This window comes from Gallus gallus, chromosome 19, assembly GCF_016699485.2.
Source record: "Gallus gallus isolate bGalGal1 chromosome 19, bGalGal1.mat.broiler.GRCg7b, whole genome shotgun sequence".
NCBI lineage: Eukaryota > Metazoa > Chordata > Aves > Galliformes > Phasianidae > Gallus > Gallus gallus.
In genome coordinates, this window is record NC_052550.1 from 8,267,517 (window position 1) to 8,291,421 (window position 23,905).

At 42.9% G+C, this 23,905-nt stretch overlaps 1 protein-coding gene and 1 long non-coding RNA gene across 22 annotated transcripts in view; one reads left to right on the plus strand and one right to left on the minus strand.

Moving 5' to 3' along the window:
* BCAS3 (BCAS3, microtubule associated cell migration factor) overlaps positions 1-23,905 on the minus strand; it is a 302,111-nt gene that overhangs the window by 134,075 nt on the left and 144,131 nt on the right. The window lies entirely within an intron of this gene.
* LOC121107285 lies at positions 1,054-3,765 on the plus strand. The gene is made up of 2 exons (XR_005841037.2): positions 1,054-1,349; positions 2,250-3,765. It is a non-coding gene; the product is annotated as an uncharacterized LOC121107285 (long non-coding RNA).

Sequence of the window (23,905 nt, forward strand, 5' to 3'; positions counted from 1 at the left end):
TGTGGGGATTAGTGGCTGCTGACCAATCTTTCTGTCAAAACCAAACTTTCTTTGAGGTTCAAAAGAGTGCAGTTAACTATTTAAAGACTCCCTCATCCCACTGCTCTCAGGAGTTGCCAACTCTTTGTTTACAAGAAATAGAAAGCTGGAAAAAGCTGTACTTTGTCCGTGTTCTCCACGTTCCACAAATTGCTGCAGATACAAAATGGAAAAAACTCACAGCACCACACTACTGAATTGGGAGTAGAAGTCAAAACTGAATTAAAACACCCCAATAATATTACACAAAAATAAGGTCTATCCAAACAATTTCTCCTAGCTCCCTATATATCACACTTCTGAGTCTCTCTTTGCCCACAGTAAATGCTAAAGGATTTCAGCTTTCCAATTATGATACTGAATTGACCTATCGGGGTTTCCGGAGGGATTTGGGGAATTCTGAGTTTAAAAACTTTGTTCTCACTGAATTAAGAAAGATTTAGAAACACGGCAGTTTCAGAAAGGGACAAATGAACCTAATGATCCCAAGTCGGGAAGCAAACCCTGGAGTAAACTTGACTGCAAGGAGCAGAAATACAAAAACCGTGCCTTGAACTGCAAACTTCTCCCAGCAGTCTTACTGGGATTAATAAATCAGAGTCGTCGTGAGGCTGAAGAAGAGCTGTGCAGGCCCCGGTAATTGCAGGCTCCTGCCTAACAGCACGGAGCGAGCGCGGCAGCAAGCGATCCCAGCCGCCAATCCACAGGCTGCGATTAACCTCCCGGCCAATTACAGCCTCATTGGCAAAGCAAACAACGAATTATTGGCTGTTTAATCGGGCTTTTCTTCTCTCGCTCCGGCCCCTGTTTCTCATTCTGGTTTTTTTTTTTTTCCTCCCCTTTTCCTGTTAGGCCAAAAAGAAAAAAAGAAAAAAGAAAAACCAACAACAAAAAAAAAAGCCAACACAAAAACCCCATCTGCAAACACCTGATACTCATCTGAGTCCTGCAGTTGTACAGTCTTGTTAAATTGTTACCACCTTTTCCACAAGCAGTTTTGGCAATTAACCTCGTGGTCATACACTTCAAAGGAAACAACTGTTGAGTTTAACCTCCTTGAGCTACCATGGATTCCTTTACGATTTTTCTTCAAACACTTTCATCCCGAACAAAAATGCAGACTGATAAGATTCATGTTTGTTTTTCTATTTTGTCCGTTTATTAAGATGACAAATATCCCCACTGCCTCACGCTGCTCCTGCTCCTCCAAGCCTGCGCTGTCAACTCACACTGCTGTGGCATCGGCACTCCTCCAGAAACACCGCCTGCTGGAGTCCTCCACCTGATACGTCTCCCTGCAAATCTCTCAGGTATTTCTCAATACACCTACAGGCTCAGGAAACACCACACAGGCAGAATTCATGCTAAAGACAAACGATGCCGTTAGAAGTACATCCATTTGTACAACTCCATTTTTACTGAGAGGGCAGCTTCACACGTGAGAAAAGCTAAACATCCTCCACCTTCATCGAGCTGCCGATCTCTCTAACTGCTATTCTGTGTTAGTACAAGCTCGGTTAACTTTTCCTTCTGTCTAAACTTTTGACTACAACGTATATTAATTTACCAGACCGCAGCTGCTCCTTAAGCAACTGGATAGCTAATGATAGGAAAGTACTGAGCAAACGCTACAGGAGTGCGATCAGATTACACGGAATGTCCTCCCCCCGATTTCCATTCTGGTGTTAGTGCACATTTTTTCTCCAAAGTAATCACAGAAATGTAAAATGGGTTATTCTTAAGAAAAGCTTCCAATAGAGAGCCAACGAATACCCAGAAAGTGTTGCAATGACCTTTTGCTACAGAGCACGCACACCGCGGCCGTGCTGAGGCAGACCTTGGGGAAGCATCACTTTCCTGGGCTGCTGAGTGCTCTGGGTGGGAGGGGGCGGCTGCAGGGAGACCGAACAAAACACTTCCCTGTGAAAAGAATGCAACAAAAGTTTGGTATCTGTCTTGAAGTGCAAGAAGGGAAAGCATTTGGGCAAGCATATGGCATGCGTTTCAGCTTTTGAGGGAGAAAAAAAAACTCGTGATGTTACGTGCAGTTCAGACCAAACAGAAAACTTATTCTGACTATTCTCATTTGTCAGAGGCTTTTCAAAACTAAGCAGATCTCTCCATAGCTCTGGATGTCAAAGGAGGGGGTAACCGGTGAGTACTGAGTTTACATTTTAGGTTCTTTTAACTGCTTCCACTTTTAATTTTAGTATGCTTGTCGACAATGTGAAAAACTCCTTCAGTCAAAAAAAAAAAAAAAAGAAAGAAGAAATTAGCACATTCAATGATACATGGGTCTGGTGCTATGTTGCACAGTTCAGTGAACCCCTGCACAGATCAGCAAGATGGCTGGAAATGTCTCTTTCCGTCTGTTTTTCGTCTCAAAGCCTGTGTACTCAGCAGAGTGTGAAGAGTGCCTCTCTCCCCTCCGAACGCTCTCCCGCTCGCCCCCCCAAAAGACCCTGCAGCAGAGAACAGGAACTAGAGCAAATGCTTTTGTGAATTAAGAGATCTTGTGAGCGTAAATTTGGTCAGGCTGCTCCTTTCTGCAGGCCAGACCCGGCTGCTGCCCCAGGATGTGAACTGTCAGTTTGCATAGCTGGTGATGAGTTGCAGAACCATCAGTAAAGGTGAAGACGGCAGAAGCAAGAAAGATTCAAGACTGGTGGAAATCATTTCACAAGGAAAATTTCAGCCATCAGTGGGAGGAAGCTTTGAAAAATGCTGCCATTTCCGAGTCAGAACGAAGGAAAAATTAAATTACTGCCGGTGAGGCGAGCCAAAGTCGCATCTTCCCCTAGGGAGAGGTTTGATAATGGTAAACATTTGACAGCTGGCCTGAAGTTGTTATCTTGTTCTAACAGTTGTTATAGTCTGAATGAACATTTCTGATAAGAGAACAGAAAGAAAAACGCCAAACCATTTTTAATTTCTCACCTTCTATATTTTAAGCTGCACTGCCCAAAGCCAACCAGGTTGGAAGCAGTTTGCCACCAGCAGCCGCTCACAGCGGAGCTGACACGGAGCAGAGGATTCCGGTGTGAAGCTGCTGGCAGCGCCCAGCTGGGCCGGCAGCACGTGGGCAGGGATTCAGGATAGCTGCAGCCCGCCTGCTTTGGGTATCGTGCAAATATCCACTCTGCTTCACAACCAGCAGCTACAGGAATTAATCACTACGTTGGAGTGAGATTGAGAGAACTGATCGATTTAAGAATTCAACTTCAAGATCTACCCCAAAGTCTTCTTTCTTTATCACTTCACCTCCAGCTGCTGGAGCACAACCACACCAAGTCACTGCCATCACCTCACAAAGAACAACCAGACAGCCAAGGTATAAAGGTAACAACCCCGGTTCCACCTGACCAGAGCAGTAATGAATGAAAACCAGTTCTGTTTAAGCAGAAAAAGTATGCTATCTTCACAGGAAATTTAATTATACCCAAGGTTTTTGTGCTCGGTTGTTGCTGACAAAGCCTGTATTGAAGAGGGAACTACAGCTCTGCTCTGCACTGCTGCTCACAGCTCCTCCCTTAGAAAAATACAGTTTGGATATGGAAAGTACATTACATGTATGTCAGAACCAAACTGCCATCCTGGAAGCGAGACTCTTCTGGAGGGGGAAATCAGGAATGTATTTCTAAGCTGTTTAACTAAGGCAGCTTAACCTCTCAGAACACATGCACTAAACATTTACCTCCCATTAAAAATAATTAAGATGAATATGTACCACAGTTATTAAACTCTATTTAATGACTTACGAGGATGGCCTGTGAGTAAATCTCCATAGCACTGTGCACCTAAGGCCCTCCCGTGGCACAGTGGGCACACATACCTGGCACGGGTCAGACTGACCAACAGCCTTTCCCTGATGGTACCGATCCCCCTTTACAGACACACAGTAATGTTCCAATCAGAGAGGCAGTGTGTAAAACTTCTTCCTTAGATACACAAATTAACTCCAAAACTCTTTCTGTATCTCCTATATTAACAGGTAGAAAGTGTTTCATTACTTTTTCAAGTGACTCTACAACATCTTAAAGCAGGAGTATATAAATTGATATTAAAGAATGGTATTTTGAGAATGTTTCAAAGTAAGGTCAAACTCGTATTAAAAAACCTACTAGTGTAGGCTAAAATAACAGTCTGGCTGAGCAGCCTTCGGTGCATCTGGGTTCAATTACCTACTACATCCTAGCTATGTTTTCTACTAGCAAGAACAACGCAAGCAAGGCTTGGAGTTCACAAATAATGTCAAAGTTAGGTTATTCAGAAGAGAAACAGAATAAATCATCCAAAAATCACAGTCATATTGGCAGACAATTTTTTTCCCTTTCCTTCACCGAAAGCAGCACAATATTGCATAACAACAAATAAGGACAAAAGTCCTCACCTCACGGAGAGAGCTGAACTCGGCTGGAACGCCTGCTCTAAATGGGAAGGAGAAGCACAGACTCCATGACAGCTCAGGCACCAGCCAACCTCATGCTTAAGGCAAACAATACTGATTTACCACACTGTCACCCTGACAGATTTCGCTTTTTCTGCTTGACCCAAGAACAATGAGGTTGGATTAACATTAATTATTTGCATTCAACAAACTGCTGCAAAGGACTGTTCCAGGAGCAGGCTTCGGCCAGCTCAGCGAAGCACGCAGCTTCACCCCACCGCGAGCACTCTGCGTCTTGCACAGTGCCAAGGCAGTTAGTGGGGATTTAAGAGCCAGGGGGGGGTTAAGGAAATGCTGTGGCTCACACCTAGGAGTGACATGGAGGGAGCGGGATGCGGGGCAAGGAGCAGCCCCAGCACAGGTGATGCAGGACAGGGGTCGGCTGCCAGCCCTGCTCTGCTCAGCACAAGTTCTGAGGTTGCACTTCCATCAGGAATGCGATGGCAACAGTGGCTCTGCGCAACGAAAGGCCGACCTCCAGGGAACGTGAAAATCATCACTCACTTCCATAACGCCCATAAAGATGCAACTGTTAGTAAAGTTGCTCAACATTATGTATGTTCTGGGTACACTGTATAAAATACCTGAAAGTGTTCTATTTAATACTCAGCAGAGCTATATGAAACATGGTAAAAGCTAGCAACAAGTCACTATCATCAGAAATGCTTTTGTCTTGCACGAGGAGCTATTTAGTCCATTCTGTTTAGATCAAACCAATAACAAATACATTTACCAAGTGATGAATCAGATTAAATTTAGAGGAAAAAGCATCTTTTACCTAGTCAGCATTTGTCATAATACTTCCAAATCACAACATAAGGATACTTTAAATCATGTAATATATAAATGCCACATTATATTTATATTTATTATAAATTCATACTACTGTAATGTACCTAATTGTATCAGGTCATTTCTTATAGAAAAGCACCCGTATAAAAGTTTTATGCAGGAACAGGCTGGCTGTTGATTAATTCACTCTCGCAGACGAGGCCCTGCTGCCTGCACACACACACACACACACACACGTCTGTGCCATTTGCTGCGGCTCACCCAGCCCAGCACCCACACAGATCAGACCCTGCTGCTCCTGTTTCAGACCAATCTGACTCCCAGAATTCATTCCTTCACTGCATGCTGGAACTGGGAGCCATGGCAGAAGGGAGGTTGTGGGGTTTTGCATCTTACGAAGAACAAAGGGAAGCAACTGCAATGCAACCTTGAAACAGACCTGCAGGCAGAACTGTCTTTTGTAAAAATTATATTCCTCTGACTATGATGTGTAAGTATCTGCTCTTATCCAATAAAAAGATCCTTCTGAACTAAGTGGTTCAGTTGGCTTGTGCCAATGCTTGTGTCACTAACCTAGAAGAAAGGCCCACTGAATACAGTATGCGAGCTTTGTCTCATCTCTACCACTTTGAACTGTAAAAGCAGCAAGAATAAAACCAGAAGGGAAGCCAAGTGCTCAATACTGGACAGCGACTTCCTTTAAAGCTCTTCAAGTTTGTAATCAACTACAGTGAATCTGCTACGCAGCAGCAGTGTGTGGTAGGTGCCTTAGCTGCATAGGTAACACCCAAACACTGAGAAAATGCACTGTGGGTCAGTGGATAAAAGTAATCTTACGAAGCAAAAAAAAAAATTCCAGGCAAGCATTATCTGTGAAAGGAGACATAAATAAGGAAGTGTTTAGAAAAGATACCTTAAACCAACATTAAATATGCATAATTCAAGGTTATCACTGAGCAGAAACAGCAAAGAGTTATACCAGTTCTGTCCATTTGCATGTTATTTCTATAAAGATGCAAGTAAGTGACAACACAAATAAAAGGCCGAAGATTCTCTTTATAGTTCTCTAGAAATGAGGGATTAGAAAATCCTTCAGCTTTTCCAAAGAGAGAAGACTGTGCATCGGGACAGATAACTGTGATCCTGCATCCACGCTTCAACAGCGTGGTAATGATCTGCCCCAAGCCTGAGTCAAAGCCTGCTGTTCGACTGACCGATGTACAGACAGCAATCCCAGGGATCTGACTTAATTCCACAACTTCTGAGAACACTTGCTTGTATTTCCAGCAGTGTTACATCACCCAACAAAGAATTTTACCAGCAGGAAAATGGACCAAATCATCACTGTTCTGTATTATCTTTCTGAAGACTTCTTGCACAGTAAGTATATTACTTTGCTGAATGCAGATCTTGTCACTCTCAAATTAGTAAATTAGTGTTAAACACTTTACATGTGATTATGCATAATGAATAAATTAATACACGTTTGTGATGGAGAGATGTTACGGTTCAAAAAAAGCAATGCAACATCTTTCAGCTACCCTTTCTTAAAACCCTAATATGCTTGTGCATAAATAAAGCCCTTAGCTTGCTTGGATAGACTCTCACTGAGACGTGCCGATGGTGCTAATTCAGAGCAGAAAACACTCTTATTCCAGGCCACTGCAGTGAAGTGACATTTACCTAATGCAGCTATAAATTTCCTGATAATTAGTGGGCAGCTGATGGTGATGCAATCTGACTAGTGCAGCAATGCCAGCCCCAAAGTAGCTCTACAACACCCACAAGTTAATCAGATTTAAAAACAAAAATTTCCAAAATTCTGAATAGTGCAGTGCTCAAAGACAAAGGCCGGTGCCATCAGGTGTACACCAGTTGCTGGGAACGTTTAATGTTCCAGATGCTGCTAACTACATACAGCTCCCATTTACACTCAACAACTGTCAGTGTCAAAAGACCCACACGACTTTTCCTTTAGACACACAACCAGCGTTTCCTGAATTCCACATGGCTGTGGAGCAATTCAGGTAAGTTTGTATCAAATCACAGAAAATCTTTCACCTGTCCTGGAGCGCACATCACCGGAGTTGTTTCATTCTCTGCCACCACCACATAAAACAAAGTTCCACAAAATGATATTAAAGAATCTTCTTTTATTTTTCAGACCTAATACTGACAAATTCTAACATTCAGGAAGTATGAGACTTATGGAACAGTAGCTGTAGATGCCTTCGTACAGTAAGTTTATTTAACACTGCAAGAACTGCCATGGAAGTTCTAAGTAGATTCTCAGACAGAGAGAAAACACAGACCTATCCTTTAAAATACTTTCTCAAAACAATCTCTGACCTTTTAGGTGCATCATGACCGAGGCTAGTCAATCAGGGAAAGCCCTTCTCCCCGCTCGTTCCTTGGATGAACTATTTCTTTGCCACAGTATTTTAGAAGGAAAAACAAACCTCCTGCAGGATAGGTTCAAATACTATTCTAAAGCAAAGCGTAAGATAAAATTTCATATGAGAGAGCTCATTAATGTTTGGAAAGTACTCTGAAACTCTTGTTCAATGCAAAGCATCGTTTGTATGCCATTCAGAGCCTGATGTGACCACACCGCTGATGCTCTGAGCAGGGCATGGGCTCACAGACCTCAGAGCCCCTCCAGCCCAAATTTCCCTGTCACCCTATTCAGGAACCACCTCCTGCACCTCAGCTGGATGGAGAGCAGAGAGCACAGCCTCCCCGGGCACGCCAGCACTGCTCAGCACCGCTCGCCATTTCTCTAATAAGCCCTCCCTTGGTGGATGGGTACCCTCATGCAAGCACAAACCTGACACAAAGGCAGGAGATTAGGGTGGATTGTAACAGGTCTACCTAATTCCTGTGTGCATAGTGCAAGAGCCAATAAAGCCAAGGAATGTTTTTCTATGCACACAGCTTTTCAGTTCATACACTGATTACAACCCATGCTGATCTCTAAAAATGAAAAATCCCATGGAATTAAAAAGACAAGAACACTCTCAAACCCAGAAGAGGGTAAAAGCATTACGTTGATTTTTGTTTTGAATTTCTACTTAGCAGAAACACCGCACCATCCAGCACCTACCAATATGCTTCTGAAATCTGGCCTGAGTTACACACCCAATGCTAGATAGGAACTTTCTGACCTCTCTCTGATTTAAAACTTGCCTGTAAGCATTACTTGCTGTCATTCCTTTTCCTTATTAAAAAAGGTAGTTGGGGAAAAAAAAGATGATTAAAGATATCAAACAAACACCAAACCTCATGCGAATGGACTGTTGGAAAATAAAGTACAATTTAATGATGTGAGAAATTAGATGAAACTGTCAAGTTTAAAGAATCTTAAAATGGTTAACAGGTCAAAACATAAAAACTTCTTTATGTATAGAGTGAATATAAAGGGAACATGGTAAGTATCTGCCAAGGGTTAATTGCAACCCTGCATGAAAAGCAGTTAACAAGTGAGAGTTAGAACACCCAGGAGGAAAAGAAAAATTTTTCCAGTGCCATGAGAAATAAACAACAAGGGGGAAATATTTCCTTTGGCCACTGTTACCTCCTCTCCAAAAGCTCAGAGGAACAGTGGGAATGCCAAGGCCTGGTTTGCTCTTGACTCCCTCTGAAACATTTGTCTTCATTACCACTCTTTTTAATCAGGGCTCCTTCATGAGTGTTTCTGCTCAGCCCCCAAGGGGCAACTCTGGGCTGCGATAAATCAGCATCCATACCGCAAGTCACTAATCAGCACTCTCAGGGAAAGAATAACAGCGAAGTGCAGACCACTAAAGGCTTGGAGAAACCTGAGGGCTTAGTGGCCTCAAGGAAGAACGGCCTACATAAAAACAGCAAGGCAGTGAACCATCACTACCTTCTAGGCTTCGCGGGACTTGCATTCAGAGCAATCATTTAAAAGCCTCCCGTGCACAGATGGTTCTCGCTGTATGAACGGTTATTGATAAAGAGGAAATGTGCTACCACCCTTGTGCCTGGTTCAGCTAATACAGTGAACTTCACTTCTACTTCCTACTAGAAAGCGCTCAAGGAAAAAAAACTCAGTAATGGACACCTCGTGCTGCAGACCTACAATTTATAGAGAAAAAGATCCATATATAATAAAACCAAAAGAAGTGGAAAGAGAAATTGCTGGAGGATGACTTATTCCCAGGACATTTCCTTTATTATTCTTTTGTTTTTAAAGGTTATTTACAAACAAAACTCTTAAACAGTTGCCATCTTAAAAGGAAGATATCAGCACGCTATCCTCACTCCCGGTGTTCAACCTGCATCTGATCTCTTTCAAACTACTGCCTGAGGTTCCAACTATAGAAACAATTAATATTTCAATAGTCATTATTATTCCTTAAAATTGTACAAAATCCCAAGAACACATCCACGCTTGCCAAACACATCACAGAAAAAATCCTGAATGCACACCCAAAACCTTTCTGCTTTTTCCCAAGTAGTTCGAATGCCAGCACCACTATGAAATAACTGAGAGCTGTAAAACCATACTAAGTATTGGCATCCAAATTAGCAAACTAAGCAGCCTCGTATCCAATAGCTGTTAAACAAAAATCCCAGAGCAAGCTTTTCCAAAACCACAATTGCAGCCATCCACAATTTTTTCCTTGCTAAGAGTCATCTCTATGGTACCTGGAAACCTGGCCCGTGTAGATAAACGATTATGGCCATAGAAGGAAAGATCACAGAAAAAGAAGAATCTTGCACCGCGCCTACTTCCCCAGCTCAGCAGCGTCCAGAAATCACATCCACACAGTGACCAGACTTCTGTGCTCAAGCTGAGCATTAAATCCTTCCACAGCCCTAAACCAACAAAACAGATTTACTGTTGTTTACTAATTTTCTTGATGTTTTGGGAGGAAAAGAAGGGCACCTGCAAATGCTACATGGCCAAACCTTTGAGCTTTGCTGACGCTTTTGTGTGCCTCGCTCTTCGGTTTTTCTGTGGTGTGGTGAACAGCCATAGCATCTCCATTTCTGTATCTCACACAGAGAGAGCATTTTAACGTGGTTAGGGATTCTAGGTTTAACTCTGATTTAAATTAAGGAAGGATAATGACCCCGTGCATTAGCATTAGTATGCTTCATTGCTTTCCAAGGGCCCCGTCAGGCATGGGCTCTGCCAGGTACTGGCTGGGTTCCTCAGGACCCAGAGCAGCAGGAACCACACTGCTCTGACCCCTCCCTGCTGAGCCATTCCAAAAGCAGCAGAGAACCAGAGGTACAGAGCAGCTCCGACACTACGGTTTAATCCTGAGTAGGCTGAATCCCAAATGGATGGCAAGGAAAGAGATATAACCTTTGCTATTAACTCGTCATGAACTTCTAAGTGATTCTAGGCTCACACCCAAGTTTCTTACATTTAAAGGGGTTATTGTGGGCAACATAAAAACACTTACTACTTCACGTTAATCAAAGTAACAATAAAAAATCTACTACCTATGCTTATTAATTAATGTGTTTTTAACTTAGGAGTTACCTACGTAACTTCAGATTGTTCAAAGGAGCACACAGCATTCGGTCCAGGGAGACCAACAATCTGTTAGTACTATAAATAGGTGGTTCAGTAAAGTCAGAGATGAGTTGTATTAGAAGAGCTGCTAAATCAGAGCACGGAATGTAACAAAAATATTCGCTACATCAATCGTGCTACTTTACTTCAAAGAATTCAATATACTTCAGTGTTCCTTTCCCAAAGATGAAAATTGTCATTTAAGTTGTCTGGTCCCACTCCACTTAAATGATCCTTTAATTTCCTTTCTTATTTCTAAGCCCTCAGGTGGCTAGCGCAATGCTATCTGCCCTTGGTTGCATGTAAAGTTCACAGCTTCTTGCCTGATCTCATGATCCTCTCTCAAAACAGCACTTTCAGAAGCGTTTCCTGTCTAGCTCTGCCTTGCGTGATTTGCTCCTTGGCTGCATCAGCTGCCAGACCAAATCCCTTTCGTGGAAAGCCGTAGAACGCTCAGCGCGGCCCCATCCCCCTCCACCTATGGCCTGACATCCGGAACTGACTTAGGAAGTACTCTAATGGTTACCAAATTTTTGGGAACTGCCTTAGCTTTTCTGAGTTAAACATATGTTCAGTACAGGCAGCATCCACCGTCACCACTTGACCTTATGGCAGCCTTCGAGTTGCTGATTTTTCTTTTCCCTTTTTTTTTCCTTGAAAAAAAAAAACAAGAAAACTTTTACCAGATAGCACATGATGTAAATGCAGAATTATGCTGTGAAATGACTGCAAACATGCTGTTTTCCAGATGTTTGACGAGACAGTAAGGAAACAGCACAAAGAAGGGTCAACAGTTTCCGTCAGAGTCTCTGCTGGGTTCCACATGAAAAAAACCCCAAACCCCAACGTTCGGCTCTCGTAAATTCAGGGGACTCTGCACAGCTGTCAAGATATTTAGACTTCAGGAATAAAGCGAAAGGTTCCCCCGTCATCTGCCAAATTTCACTCCATCAATAGGTGGTTAAAAGACATTTGACTGGTATACATTCTACGTATTTCCTAAAACCATTATTACTTCAAATGAAAGGGACTGCCTGGGAATTGCTGCTCCTGGTAGAAGATATCTGAGGCAAGCAGGGCTGCATCCTCTGCTTGCTTATAAAAACAGATCTTCCCTGACGTGCATGAAAACAAAGCTGCAGGAGAAGTGATCAAAAAGAACCCGAAGGTGAAATCAAAGAAAATGGCAGCTGCCAGGCATTCCCCTTAGCCCCACCAGGGCAGGAACGACGACTACTGCTGCCATGAGGAACACCAGCTTGTATTTTTCACTGCCTACTCCCCAGCTGATGTCGGAAGGACAGACCGTCACCCTGTGACCATAGGTGCTATCAGCACGGGGCCTGGTGAGGCTGCAGAAGCAGACATCTCTGCCCGAACTCCCTGGGATCTGTGGGACTGGGATTTCATTTCTCTCCAACTCTGCTTCCTCTCTCAGGATACAAACCTGTCCTTTTAGACAAGACCATGAGGAACAGCCATTATAAGACTATCTTTGCTATGCTTGTGTTAGATCCCCATTTCCACTCTAGCAATTTTTACTGAGTATCTTACTTGTGATGGGCTGGGTGATATTTTTTACAGAAACTAGTTCAATTTATCTTGAAATTCTGCATGTTTTTACATAGGAAAGCATATACCATGATTTACAGACAGCTCGGCCACAATCAAACAATGTTGCAGACATGTTCATTTGTCAGCGTGCGATTCACCCCATGTAGATCACCCCGAATGCCTTTTAATGACATGTGGCTTCACGAGGTCACCAGCAGCTTCCTCGTCCTGCTATGGGCAGCATGGTCAGCCACTTCCACTAAACCCAGCCTAGGCAAGGATTACAAAAGCCAGCATGCAGATTCACATCCTGCATCACTGAGGTTCTGGATGCAGGAGAAAACCAAACATAAACATGCTCTACACAAGGATACCAGTTGAGGGATCATAGTGAGCTATAGCATGCCTTTATGTGAAGAAGACACCACCGAAATCAATTTAACTCCAAACAGCATTTATCTGTGGAGCTACTCTGAAACTGCCCATTTTGTTAAGGCTGCATCAATCAGTTAGCCCCCCAAACAAACCCCAAGCTGAATTAAATCACAGCAGTCAGCAGCAAGTAACAGCCAGTAGTTGGCAGCACGTTCTCCCTACCACAGACACAAGCCCTGGGGAAATCTCCCCTGGACACCAGAGAACTGCATCTAATGGCACGTGAAGAACATTTTTGTTCTCCTTCTCTGCAGTAATCAGGATGCAATGTCACTGTGCTCTGTCTGACTCGCTGCTGTGTGAGGATACGCGTCTTCCAGGAAAGCCTGACAGAGAAGATGAGCCGGATTTCCCAGTGCTACCGACTCAATAAAATCCCTGGCTTGTCTTCTTTTGTGTCATTACAGCATTAAAATACTGCACTATGTGAAATATAGACTTAATTTTACTTACAGTGAAGGAAATCATTCCTTCGGTTGTGAAAGAGTTAATAAGGAACAAAAATCACACACAGTGCGTGTTAAAGGTTAGAGGAATAATCAGTCATTTGAAAAACACTACATAAACATTTTTCCGGATGCAATTTTCAGTCCAAGGATACATTTCCCAGTAGAAATCAGCAGCTAAAAAGGAAATCATTTAGTCTCCATAAGTGCCAAATTGTATCCTGATTTTTCCTGGTCTGGCTCGGCTTTCAAAACTAGTGGTTCAACTTCTGCAATCTTTCACCCAATGACTATATAAACACATCCTTATAAGACAGACATAATCCTTGGGTGGGCCAATTTATGTTGGATTATGAAAATACTTAAAGTACAGAATCGTATAATGACTGTTGTCCTTTGGTTTTTGCTAAAGGGAAAAAAAGCCCTGCTAATGCAGACAGTCTACACTGTTTCAAAAGGCAATTTGCGACGTTCTTCTTTTTCAGCTGTGTCGACATCTTTAAAGATAATTAGTCAGCATTAACTCTATTATTTAGTTATCGCAAGCTCTATTCTAATGACAACTAATGTGACACACATCTATTTTGATTTTTAACATGCAAAGAAAAATCCTGGCAAGTTGTGCTCGTCTCCATGAGGTCGGTTACCGCACAGCGTGAGCAGAGCTGTGCCACACAACTGCTCAGCTCACTGAGCTGTTAGGAGCACCAGCCAGAAAAACAATTCTCACTCTTGACAATGCTTTGGCTACTCTCCGCTTGGTTAAAGGTTATATAAATAGTAGTTTTAAGAAGGATGAAACAATCGCCACGCAAAGCAAACAAATTCATTTGTAATTTATTGCTGCCCCATACACACATACACACCCATGTACAAATGTATACTTTCAAAAAATTATCTGTTCCTGCACATTTGTGCTTCCAGCAACGTAGCTCAGAAACAATGGAGACTTTTATTCTTCATGGGAAGGTAAATTCTGGTTTTTCACTTCCCTTCTGAAGCTCTCGAGTTTTTACAGGCGACTACAAAAGTCAGCACGGTAAAGCCAACAGTATCCTATCTTCAACACTTTGCATGTGGTAGGAGAGAACTTCCCTTTTCCTCCAATGTATAAAGTTATGTGAAAGAAGACATTTTTCTAGTCTACAGAGAGTAGAGAATAAATTATAGTGATAAGATCTGGAAAAGTTTGGCTGGAAGCTAAGAGATTTTCACATCTGTGTCTACACATTCATGTCTTGGGAATAATGTATCTCAAGTACCAGTCACATAAAAATGCAAGAAACTGCTCCTCTCACAAACACAGCAAAACCATTCATTGTACTTATGTCTACACTTTGACCAGTAGCTTGTAACAGCGATCTGCATTAGCAAACTACAGTGTTTTCCTCTCATTTAAAATATGAACTATTCAATGTGTATACATAAAAACATACACTAACACGCATACAACTTAATTCATCATTGCATTATTCACTCTGAGCTTGAATAATTCAGTCACGCTGTTCTACCAGACGGAGCGATAGCACAGCCACCCTGCATGTGACACCACAATGTGAACTACTCAGCCTGATTTATACCCCACAAAGTCAGGGCCCATCTTTTCCTCAGCTTCTCAGGGCTCTGCATGCACGCTGACTACCCTTCCAGGCAGATTCCAACTCTGTTAGGAACTACAATCCAGTGTCACACCAGCAGCATCTGAGAACCCACTCATTTATTTGAATAAAACTGATGATGGCACAATCTTTGATACACCTCGGACAGACCGTGTGCGGAAGACATGCACACATCTGAGCACTGAACACAGCCCTCTATACTGTATGAAATGCTTTCAAGAAGCTTTCTGTGTCAACTCAAGATAAGAGAATGACTGGGAAAAAAAAAAAAACAGCATGACCCTTGTCTGAACACAGCCTTCTTCTATAGAGCAGCTGCTCAGACAGCACACACAGCGCACTTGTTGACACGTCCATCCAGACTTTTTACTCCTAAGAAACAAAAAGAAATAGATGGAAATAATTTAAGGCGTTACGGTTAACACCTTTCTCTATTCACCTCATAAAGCTTACAGTACCTTTTGCAGGAAGATTCTATTATTAACTACTAATTCACAAAATGCAAAACCCAACAGATATTCCACAGAACAGCAAAGAGCAGCCACATAAACGTGCACTCACGTCCTCTACCTGTGAGGACTGAAGCACCACTCTGTGCGAGGTCTGAGCCATGCCTGCTTCATCCTACTTTCTGACATGAGAAAGCATTGCTGTGAAATCCCCAGCACTGCCCCGAACCATAAAAGAAAGGATTTTGTTTAAAATCAAGAATTTCTGGTTGACATATTTCACGTTCCTTTCTCATCTAAAACACTTCACCATGAAAGCTACCATTATTTACAAGTGAAGAAAGAAAAGGGAATTTGCCCCATTTCTCCCCACTCCTCACTTCGCTATTGTCCCCTGTATCTATTTCCAGGAAGCCATATTCATTAGGGTTAATCTGCCTACTAAATGAATAAACAAAGGATTTCTCTGTCACTGAGAGGCCAGGTGAGCCGATATCATCTTCTAACACAGAAAATCATCCGCACAAATACAGCGCAGGAAATTACCTGCTGCAATCCCACACCTGGGATCATTTGGCAAGTAGCTCAGAAATGCTGAGTAGATGACTGAAATCAAACCATCACGTTTTTTTAATGCAGATCTTCTATCAGCAGAAAAAAAAAAAAAAAACGACTTTTCTATGAACGTGACGTAAAAAAGTCTCAAATGTCTTGGCTTAGTATGTATAGTAACATTTCAGAACATTAACTCATAGCAAAACGCTACAGGGATTGGTAGGATTGAAGTATGCTGCTTATTTACTAACAATGTATGCTGTCCCCAGCAGCGCCCATGCTGCCGTGTACTTCAAAACCACGAAAGTTTACAAATTGTTGCCTTACAATTCCAATAAAAGATACAGAAAAAAAAGGATCTGAGGTGCAAGAAAACTTGACATGAATAGAGCACCCAATACAATAACACAGATAACACAGCCCCCTTGGCTCATGGCAGATTCCCTCCCAGCATGGTGGGTTACCTGGCACACATCTCAGCAGATGCAGAGTTTCAGAGAGGCCTGGTGTGCTTTGGGAGCTCACACCTGGAGGATGAGCTTCTCCAGTAGAAGCAAATACTGAGAGATATTATGAGTATGAGGGGTAATCACTGAGATGACAAAAGTGAGATGGAACAAGCATTCAAAGGGGTAAATGCAACCACACGAACCTGGCATGTGTTATGTTAGAAGAGGAGCCAATGTGGGGATGAAGAGCCATGGGAAAAGCCCTAACGGAGGAGGGGAGCTCAGCAGTCGGGGCCAAAGGGTCATCGGGGAAAGAAGAATGGGAAAGGTCACAGGACTCGAGATGAGAAAGGAGTCCCGCCTGCACAGAACATGGAGGCATGAAAAACCAAGTCTGCATCTCAGCAGTACCTGGGAGGACAAAGGCTAGGATTTGAGGCTGGCCTGGATGAGCGGTGCTCCCAGAGCTACACAGCAAAGGGCTCCCTCTCCCTTCCCTCCTGCAAACACGGATTCTTTTTGATGTTCCTTATACAACGAGCATGAAGAGATAAATTAAAACTGAGAACCTAGAGAGCTCTTTGATCCTACTGCCTGGAAATATGTATAAGAATATTTTCTCCAGACACACTTTTGCTATATATGGAAACCAAATGCTGACTAATCATATAAACCTTATGGTGTCTGAGCACAGCTGTAATCTGCAGCAGAACACCGTCACAATGGCAAAGGAAAAAGGGGAAATCTATGAAGTTAGCTGGGGTACTGAAGAAGAGGAGAAAAAGGCGATCAAAGGCACTGAAGGCCATACTAGACAAGAGAGGGAGTTTCTAGCTGGTTAGGTTTTAAGACACAAGTGACATTTTTATGACCTATTCTTGTATTACTGAGCTCTAACAGACAAAGTAATGATTATCCATTTTCCATGTTTATAGAAAAATGCCTCGATAGGAGACCTGCTGACTCAGGACAACAACCACAGGACACAAAAGTCTGAATTCTGGTTCACTGCTTTATAGAGCAGCACTGCAGTCAGTGGGGCTCACTGTGGAGGGCAGCTGAGGAAAAGGACTTCATGTCCACAGGTACCCCTTATCCTGTCACATTATCCCATGACAGTGTGAGGACAGGGAGCCAACTTCCCTCTGAGAGGACAAGACATATGGAAATGGTACATTCCCTGAGGGATGCCAGTTTATGGGAATGGGATTGTATCAATCCCCAAACATCAAAATGGAACATCTTGGACTCTTCAGAACAAAACGTATGTCTCTCTGTGCTCTTAACTGCTGAGGCTTTGTGCAGGTATCTACATGTTAAGTTTGTGAAAGCACATAAATTCTTTTCACTAATAATTAAACATCAGACGAGGATGTATAGTATTAATAAATCCAGTTCAAACGAGAGTAGAAGCTTCAAGCCAATTAACCTCAAGATAAACCTCTATAATGTTACTATTTTATCTTAAAATCACTTTTTTTTTTTTTTAAACCAAATCACAGTCTTTCAGGATACATTAGCCACAACATGAGTGACCAGAGAACTTATGGAAATCACTCAACTGTGTGCTTGAAAAACCCTGTGGTCTTTCTGTGGCGTGGCCTGGAAGTCCTCAGTCACCCAAGGAGCATCTCAGCCAGCTGCCACAGGGCCACCAGGCACTCACCCTGCGGTGCCATGTTAAAGATATTGCCTCAGCCCTTGATAGTTAGTGCACGTAATTGTTGTCCATCAGGAAATTTGAGATTACAGCAGTACGTAACACAGAGTATTCCAGCCCAGATGTATTACTGGAGTTCATCAGTCATGTACGGAGTCCCCACTGCAAGCAATAGGAGAAAAACAAACTTGAAGAACATGATCGGTTCTGGCTTTTCGCTCATCTTAAAGTGCTCATCAGTATGGCATACTTAATTAATGCTTTCAATAGGTGTTAAAAATTCCTATGCTGTAATGCAATAAATGCATTATGAACAGGCAAAGGCAAGTGGCTATAGTTTAGAAGCACAAAGGTGAGATAATGGCCTTCCACATCACTGAACTGTCAACCTCATTTAGCATAAAGCATTGCATCTGGAGATTTCAAATCATACAGCCGTTTAAAAATATATAGAATGTTAAATTAAATGACAAACACAGGAAATGTCACCTTTTAGAGCCAGAAATGTAAAACCAAAGCGTATGTTCTCCAAATATAATTGCTTCAGTATCAGCAATATCTTTTTAACCTCTCTACTTTCATGTCTTGGCTTTAAGTGTGGAAGGATGGATACACGAGCAAGTTACAGGTCCTCCCAGTCATGTCCACAATTGTAAGTCAACCCTTTACCAGAAAAATAGTTGAAGAACTCTGAGTTTGACTCTTCACAAGAAGGTGAAGATGAGGAAGAATTTCTACAAGCTGTCGGGAGGTGTGTAAATGTCTGACTTTCAAATCTACATTATCAAACACACAACTTCCATGGATGCCAGACCCTCACCAAACCCCTAGTCCTAGCACAGTGCTCCTGTTCCCATCAGAGCTGGAGATGCTGGTGTTGAGGCTTCCGCACAGCTCTGCAAGGAGTCGGAGCAGGAGAGCACAGGCCAGGCTGCAGGGAAGGCCACAAGGCAGCCATGAGCACTGCCTGCACACGGCCATGTGCCTGCGCTCACCTGCCCACAGGCTGCCAGCCAGCCGACACATCAGCGCTCCTCGCACACACCGCATCGCTGCAGAGCGCACGTTCAGCACTTCATGGCATGCACAGTCTTGCACTGAAGTGTGATTAAATGCTACAATTAGGCCAACAGAGCTGAATTTTATTTGTCCGCTCACAGCAATGGGGGAAGTGGTGCTTGCTGATGCCATTAACCAAAACACTACGTCCGTGATTCCAATTCTTTTTCACCTACCAGCTATGTAAGCAGGGCAGTCAGAAGCTACTGCCTGAATGCACAGCAGGGCAGTGCTGGAAACCAGCCATGTTGGGGTACTGCATCACAGAGCTGCTGTCCTCCTTACCCCCCTACTGAAAAGGATATTATAGCATGAGGAAGCCTCAATACTAACAACTGAACCACTAATAACCTCACTGAGCCCTGATTCAGAACATCTTTAGGCACATGCTTACGTATTTTCTTTCAGCAAGGATGAGCTCCAGCTTCGCAGGCTCTGTAGGACCAGCACATACCATGCACACATCATTTTTTTTTTTTTTACAACCCACAGACTCCCGAAGTTTCACTCACATGTTTCAGTGGCGAGAAAGCAAAACTTTGAAATAAAATCATGAAATAGTGAAGCACTGCTTGCAGTTCAGCTTATTGGGCATGAAAGTTTAAGCTCTGCTTTCAGCCTCGGTTTTCCAAACATGCTGTCACTCACTACAATATGGGTTAAAAATAAGAGAAAGCAAAGATGAAATGTAAATGATTTAAATGCGTGCATATGTTCTTTTGTAAAATGCATAATGCATCTGCAATGTTTTTCCTCATATTTTGGACACAAATCAAGGGGGAAATGGTTCGCTTATGATATAGTGAATTTTTTATCTAACTTCAGTGGTAAAATGTCCTTCCATGCAAGTCTTTCACTGCATACTGCTTGTTGCTGGGTTATTTTTTTGGTTGGTTGCTTGCTTGCTTTTCTTTAAGGCTCAAAAAGGAGAAAAAAGCCACATAAACAAACCAAAGACTAGCACAACTGTATCTCCTTTTCTCTCCTTCATGGCAACTTTCAGTTTGTTAACAAAATATCACAAAGAACACAGACAGCCTTGTAGACGATCTATGGTCAATTACAGAATTGAACATTCAATCACAAACATATTCAGAGAATGTTATACTTTCAAAGCATATTTTAAGTGATGGTCAAATAGTGCAACACTCAGAGAATCACTCAATAATATAGGTAAAAACTTGAAGAGCTGAAGAGCTAGCAAGATCTTACTGCATATCTGTGGTTTCTACTGCTACAGTCCTCCCAGAGGCTTTCCTTGCTGGAGTGGCACAGTCAGGACCAGAAACCAGTCCTAACAACAAGAGGCAATGAACTGCAGTGTGTGCATTTCCTGCACTGCATTTTCCTCTCATTAATGTACCATAACTCAGCAAATGGAAAAGTAAAACAAAGACCATGACAGCAGTCGGTCATCAAAACTAATGCTCAAACCCAATCAGATACTCATGAGCAAGCACTGGGCCTCTGTGCCACTGCTTAGCAAATTCTATGAATTATCCAGAAATACAGGTGGGTTGTGCACAGCCAGGACCAGCTGCATCTGGGACAAAAGCCCGGGTAAGAAAGCACATGGAGGTCCCACTCACTCTGAGCAGATGTGAGCCCAAGGGAAAGCAGCTGTGCTGGACAGTCCCACAGCTACTCTGCACGTCAGACACAAATGGCTGCCCATTGCTGCTGGAGGGAAACACCAGGCAAAGAGACTTGGCAAGGCTGGGATTGTGGAAGAGAAGGGCCTGCGCCCCACCTGACCCGGGGACATGGGATTTTGGATAGGAGGACTATTACAATCACAGAGCTTATAAAATGTATTTGGAAAGGCTTTTGTGTTGGTTTTGGGATAGCACATGAAGGCCTGAGGAATCCAAGGCCTTAAAATCTGTGGCTGAACTCCAGCGAAAACCATATGTTAGTCATATTGCCACCTTTTTCTTTTCCCTATTCTCGCTCCATTTTAAAGGACGACGCCCTGTGCAGCAAACCAAAGACAGCCTCAGGGCAGCAGAGGCTCATATCCCACTTCTCTTATCTGGAGAAATCCCGCGCTAATGATGTGAATAATCTCAAGACTGCTTTCTGTCATTTACTAACTGTGACCTGCTTGTTTTCACCTTTACAAGCAGAACAGCACCACATGGTTTATGTACGTGCACGCGGTACTTGGCTTACATGCTCCCTCCAGCACTCCACGTCCTTCTCACAGCAGGCGAGCCCTGGGCAGGCCGTCCCCAGCACTCAGCAGTGCCTGCAGACAGGGACAGGCCGAGGACAGGGACTCACCAGGGCTCCTTCCCCTGCTCCCAGTGTGGCTCACCTCATGCTGGCCGCTCTCTGCAGCAGCTGCTTGCTGGCACCAGCTCTGGCTTTTTGCAGCTCTTCACCCGTAGCCCCGCTGCTAACCAGCACCCAATTTAGCTTTCATTCTAATAAAAAGTGAAAGTTAAATGCAGCACAAGCAGTGGATAAAGCACTATTAAATATGGGCTGGGATCACGCCAGGGATGGAGGCCAAGGCAGGGGGAGGAGCCAAGGCGGCTGCAAGCCGATGGGTATTTCACAGCATTGGATAATTAAGAAAAACAAAATATTTTCCATCTGTTTTTTCACTCCTTACGTCACTGAGGCAATAAAATGTACATACAAGTACATATCAACTGACTGTATTCCAACCTAGATATAAATATTTATTTCCAACAGAGGACATCCCTACTCCTGCAAGGAGAAGACAGTGAGGAGGCAGTGATTAACACACCCTCCAAGTATTAAACTCCACTTTAAGGACACACCAAATGCCTGCCTACTTTATCACACCAAACAGCTCAATTTTATATGGCATATACCTCAACTGATGCACACTTCTGCTCACTCATCCGTATTACACTCTAATGAACAATAGCTAATTATGGATTAACAATGGTGAAAATTGGTGCATTTTTGCATTCTAATGAAGAGGAGAACTGAAAAAAAAAAGAAATTAGGAACCAGTATGAAACGAGGAGACATTGCTCAGCAGCTGCCTCACCACTCCCAATCCTCTTTAGAAAAATAAACCCCCAAATGCATTCTTCGAGACTGCTTCATACACCTACAGATTTAGCTCCTCTGAAAAGACCAACACAATACAACGTTGAGGCAGATGCTGTGCTATAGGGCTGTGAACATCAAACCTCTGGGTGCTTGACAGGCAGGGGGAAGCTAGGAGACAAAAGGAAGCACCCACAGAGCCCTGAGGACAGGGGCTGATGTTCTGTGCACTTCCTCCTTATCATAAATTGGACTATTTTCTAAATGAAACCTCTGCCTGAAAAATCCTGACTCTAAAATTCATTTGCAAATGGATGGCCTTTTAACTTGCACATCTAATAACATTTTAAGAACATTTCAAACACTCTAGATTAATAGATGAGCATATAATGCAACACTAACTTATATTAAGATTCATAGAATTATCTCTCTAAGCACTGTATAAAAGGAACAGAAATGTCACTGATCACATTTCTTTGCCAACACCATACAGTGCATTATTTCTGTGCCAGCTATAAAAACACAAGCACAGACACTGAGGTTTCTGGATCTGTAGTAAGTTGAACAGTAGCTAGGAGCTCTCAGATCTCAAGCTATAATAAATATTGTATCCTACAGGAGCCCATCGGGACTCTCAGCTCATGTGTTGTTCCACAGAAGATTGTGGTGTCAGATATGATTAGAATCAACACTTTCCACTTACTCTGAGCTTTAAAGCTATCTATGCAAAACACTAACAACTGTTAATGAAGGACAATATAAGGGTAGATAAGGCAAACTTATACTTTGAATGAGTGTGCTTTAGCTACTGATATGCAAAATACTACTGTGAATTTTGGATTTTTTTTCCCCATAGATAAACAAGAGGCATTTATATGCTTGGAACAGAGCATGCTCTAGCACACTGCTATTTTTCAGCTGACAAACCATTATATGAACTGAAGGTGGCTTTCCCAGCTGGAAGTCAGTATGTAACACTTAAGCAATAAGACACTCTGCTGTCTGCATTAATGGACCACTGGAACATGCATCAAGCGGGTTGTGTGACATGAGAACAACTGTCTTCCAGCAGCAGAGGACTGCACCAATGACCATTAATGTAACCCCTGGAGGCCTCACTGTGACTCATCTCCATATGTGAAGAAAACTCATTATCCAGTACCTGGTCACAGTTACGTTACCATCCAGCTATGACGGCAACATGGAGAGTACCACATTTATTGTTTGGGAGAATCCTCTGTGATTGTTTTGATTTTTTCATTTTTTTTAGCTACTGGACACATATCTGTCAAAGTACAACCACCTCAGAAGAGATGAGCTGCTTTAGTTGCCACCAGGCTCCTCAGCAAAACCCAAGGCAGTCTGGGATGAGGAGCAGCAGCCTCCCCTGTCTCTGACCCTGCATGGGGCAGAGTCCCACATCACACTGCACAGAGCAAACAACAGGCAAACCTACCTATACCATCGGAGAGGGGCAAAAATAAATTACTATAGAATTAATCTGCTGCTGCTCACTGCCCCATGCACTTCCTCTTCAGTATACTCCTCCTGCCTGCAGTAAACACCCACCAGTGTTTCAAGACATTAATGCTACTCCATGTATCCCTGCAGCTGAGTCTTTTCCCAAGCCAGGCAACGATCCAGAAGCAAGTGCCCAGTCAGTAGTGTCAGGTCGTTTTAATTTCTCTTCACATCTTCATAGTCTATAGGGCATAGCTGTTGCTAGATGTAATCATGTATACTGCATTGGCATCTTGGACCCTGACGAATTCGCTTCTGTCTTAAGGCCCTCTTCAGAAATCATCAGATAACATTTTCTCAAA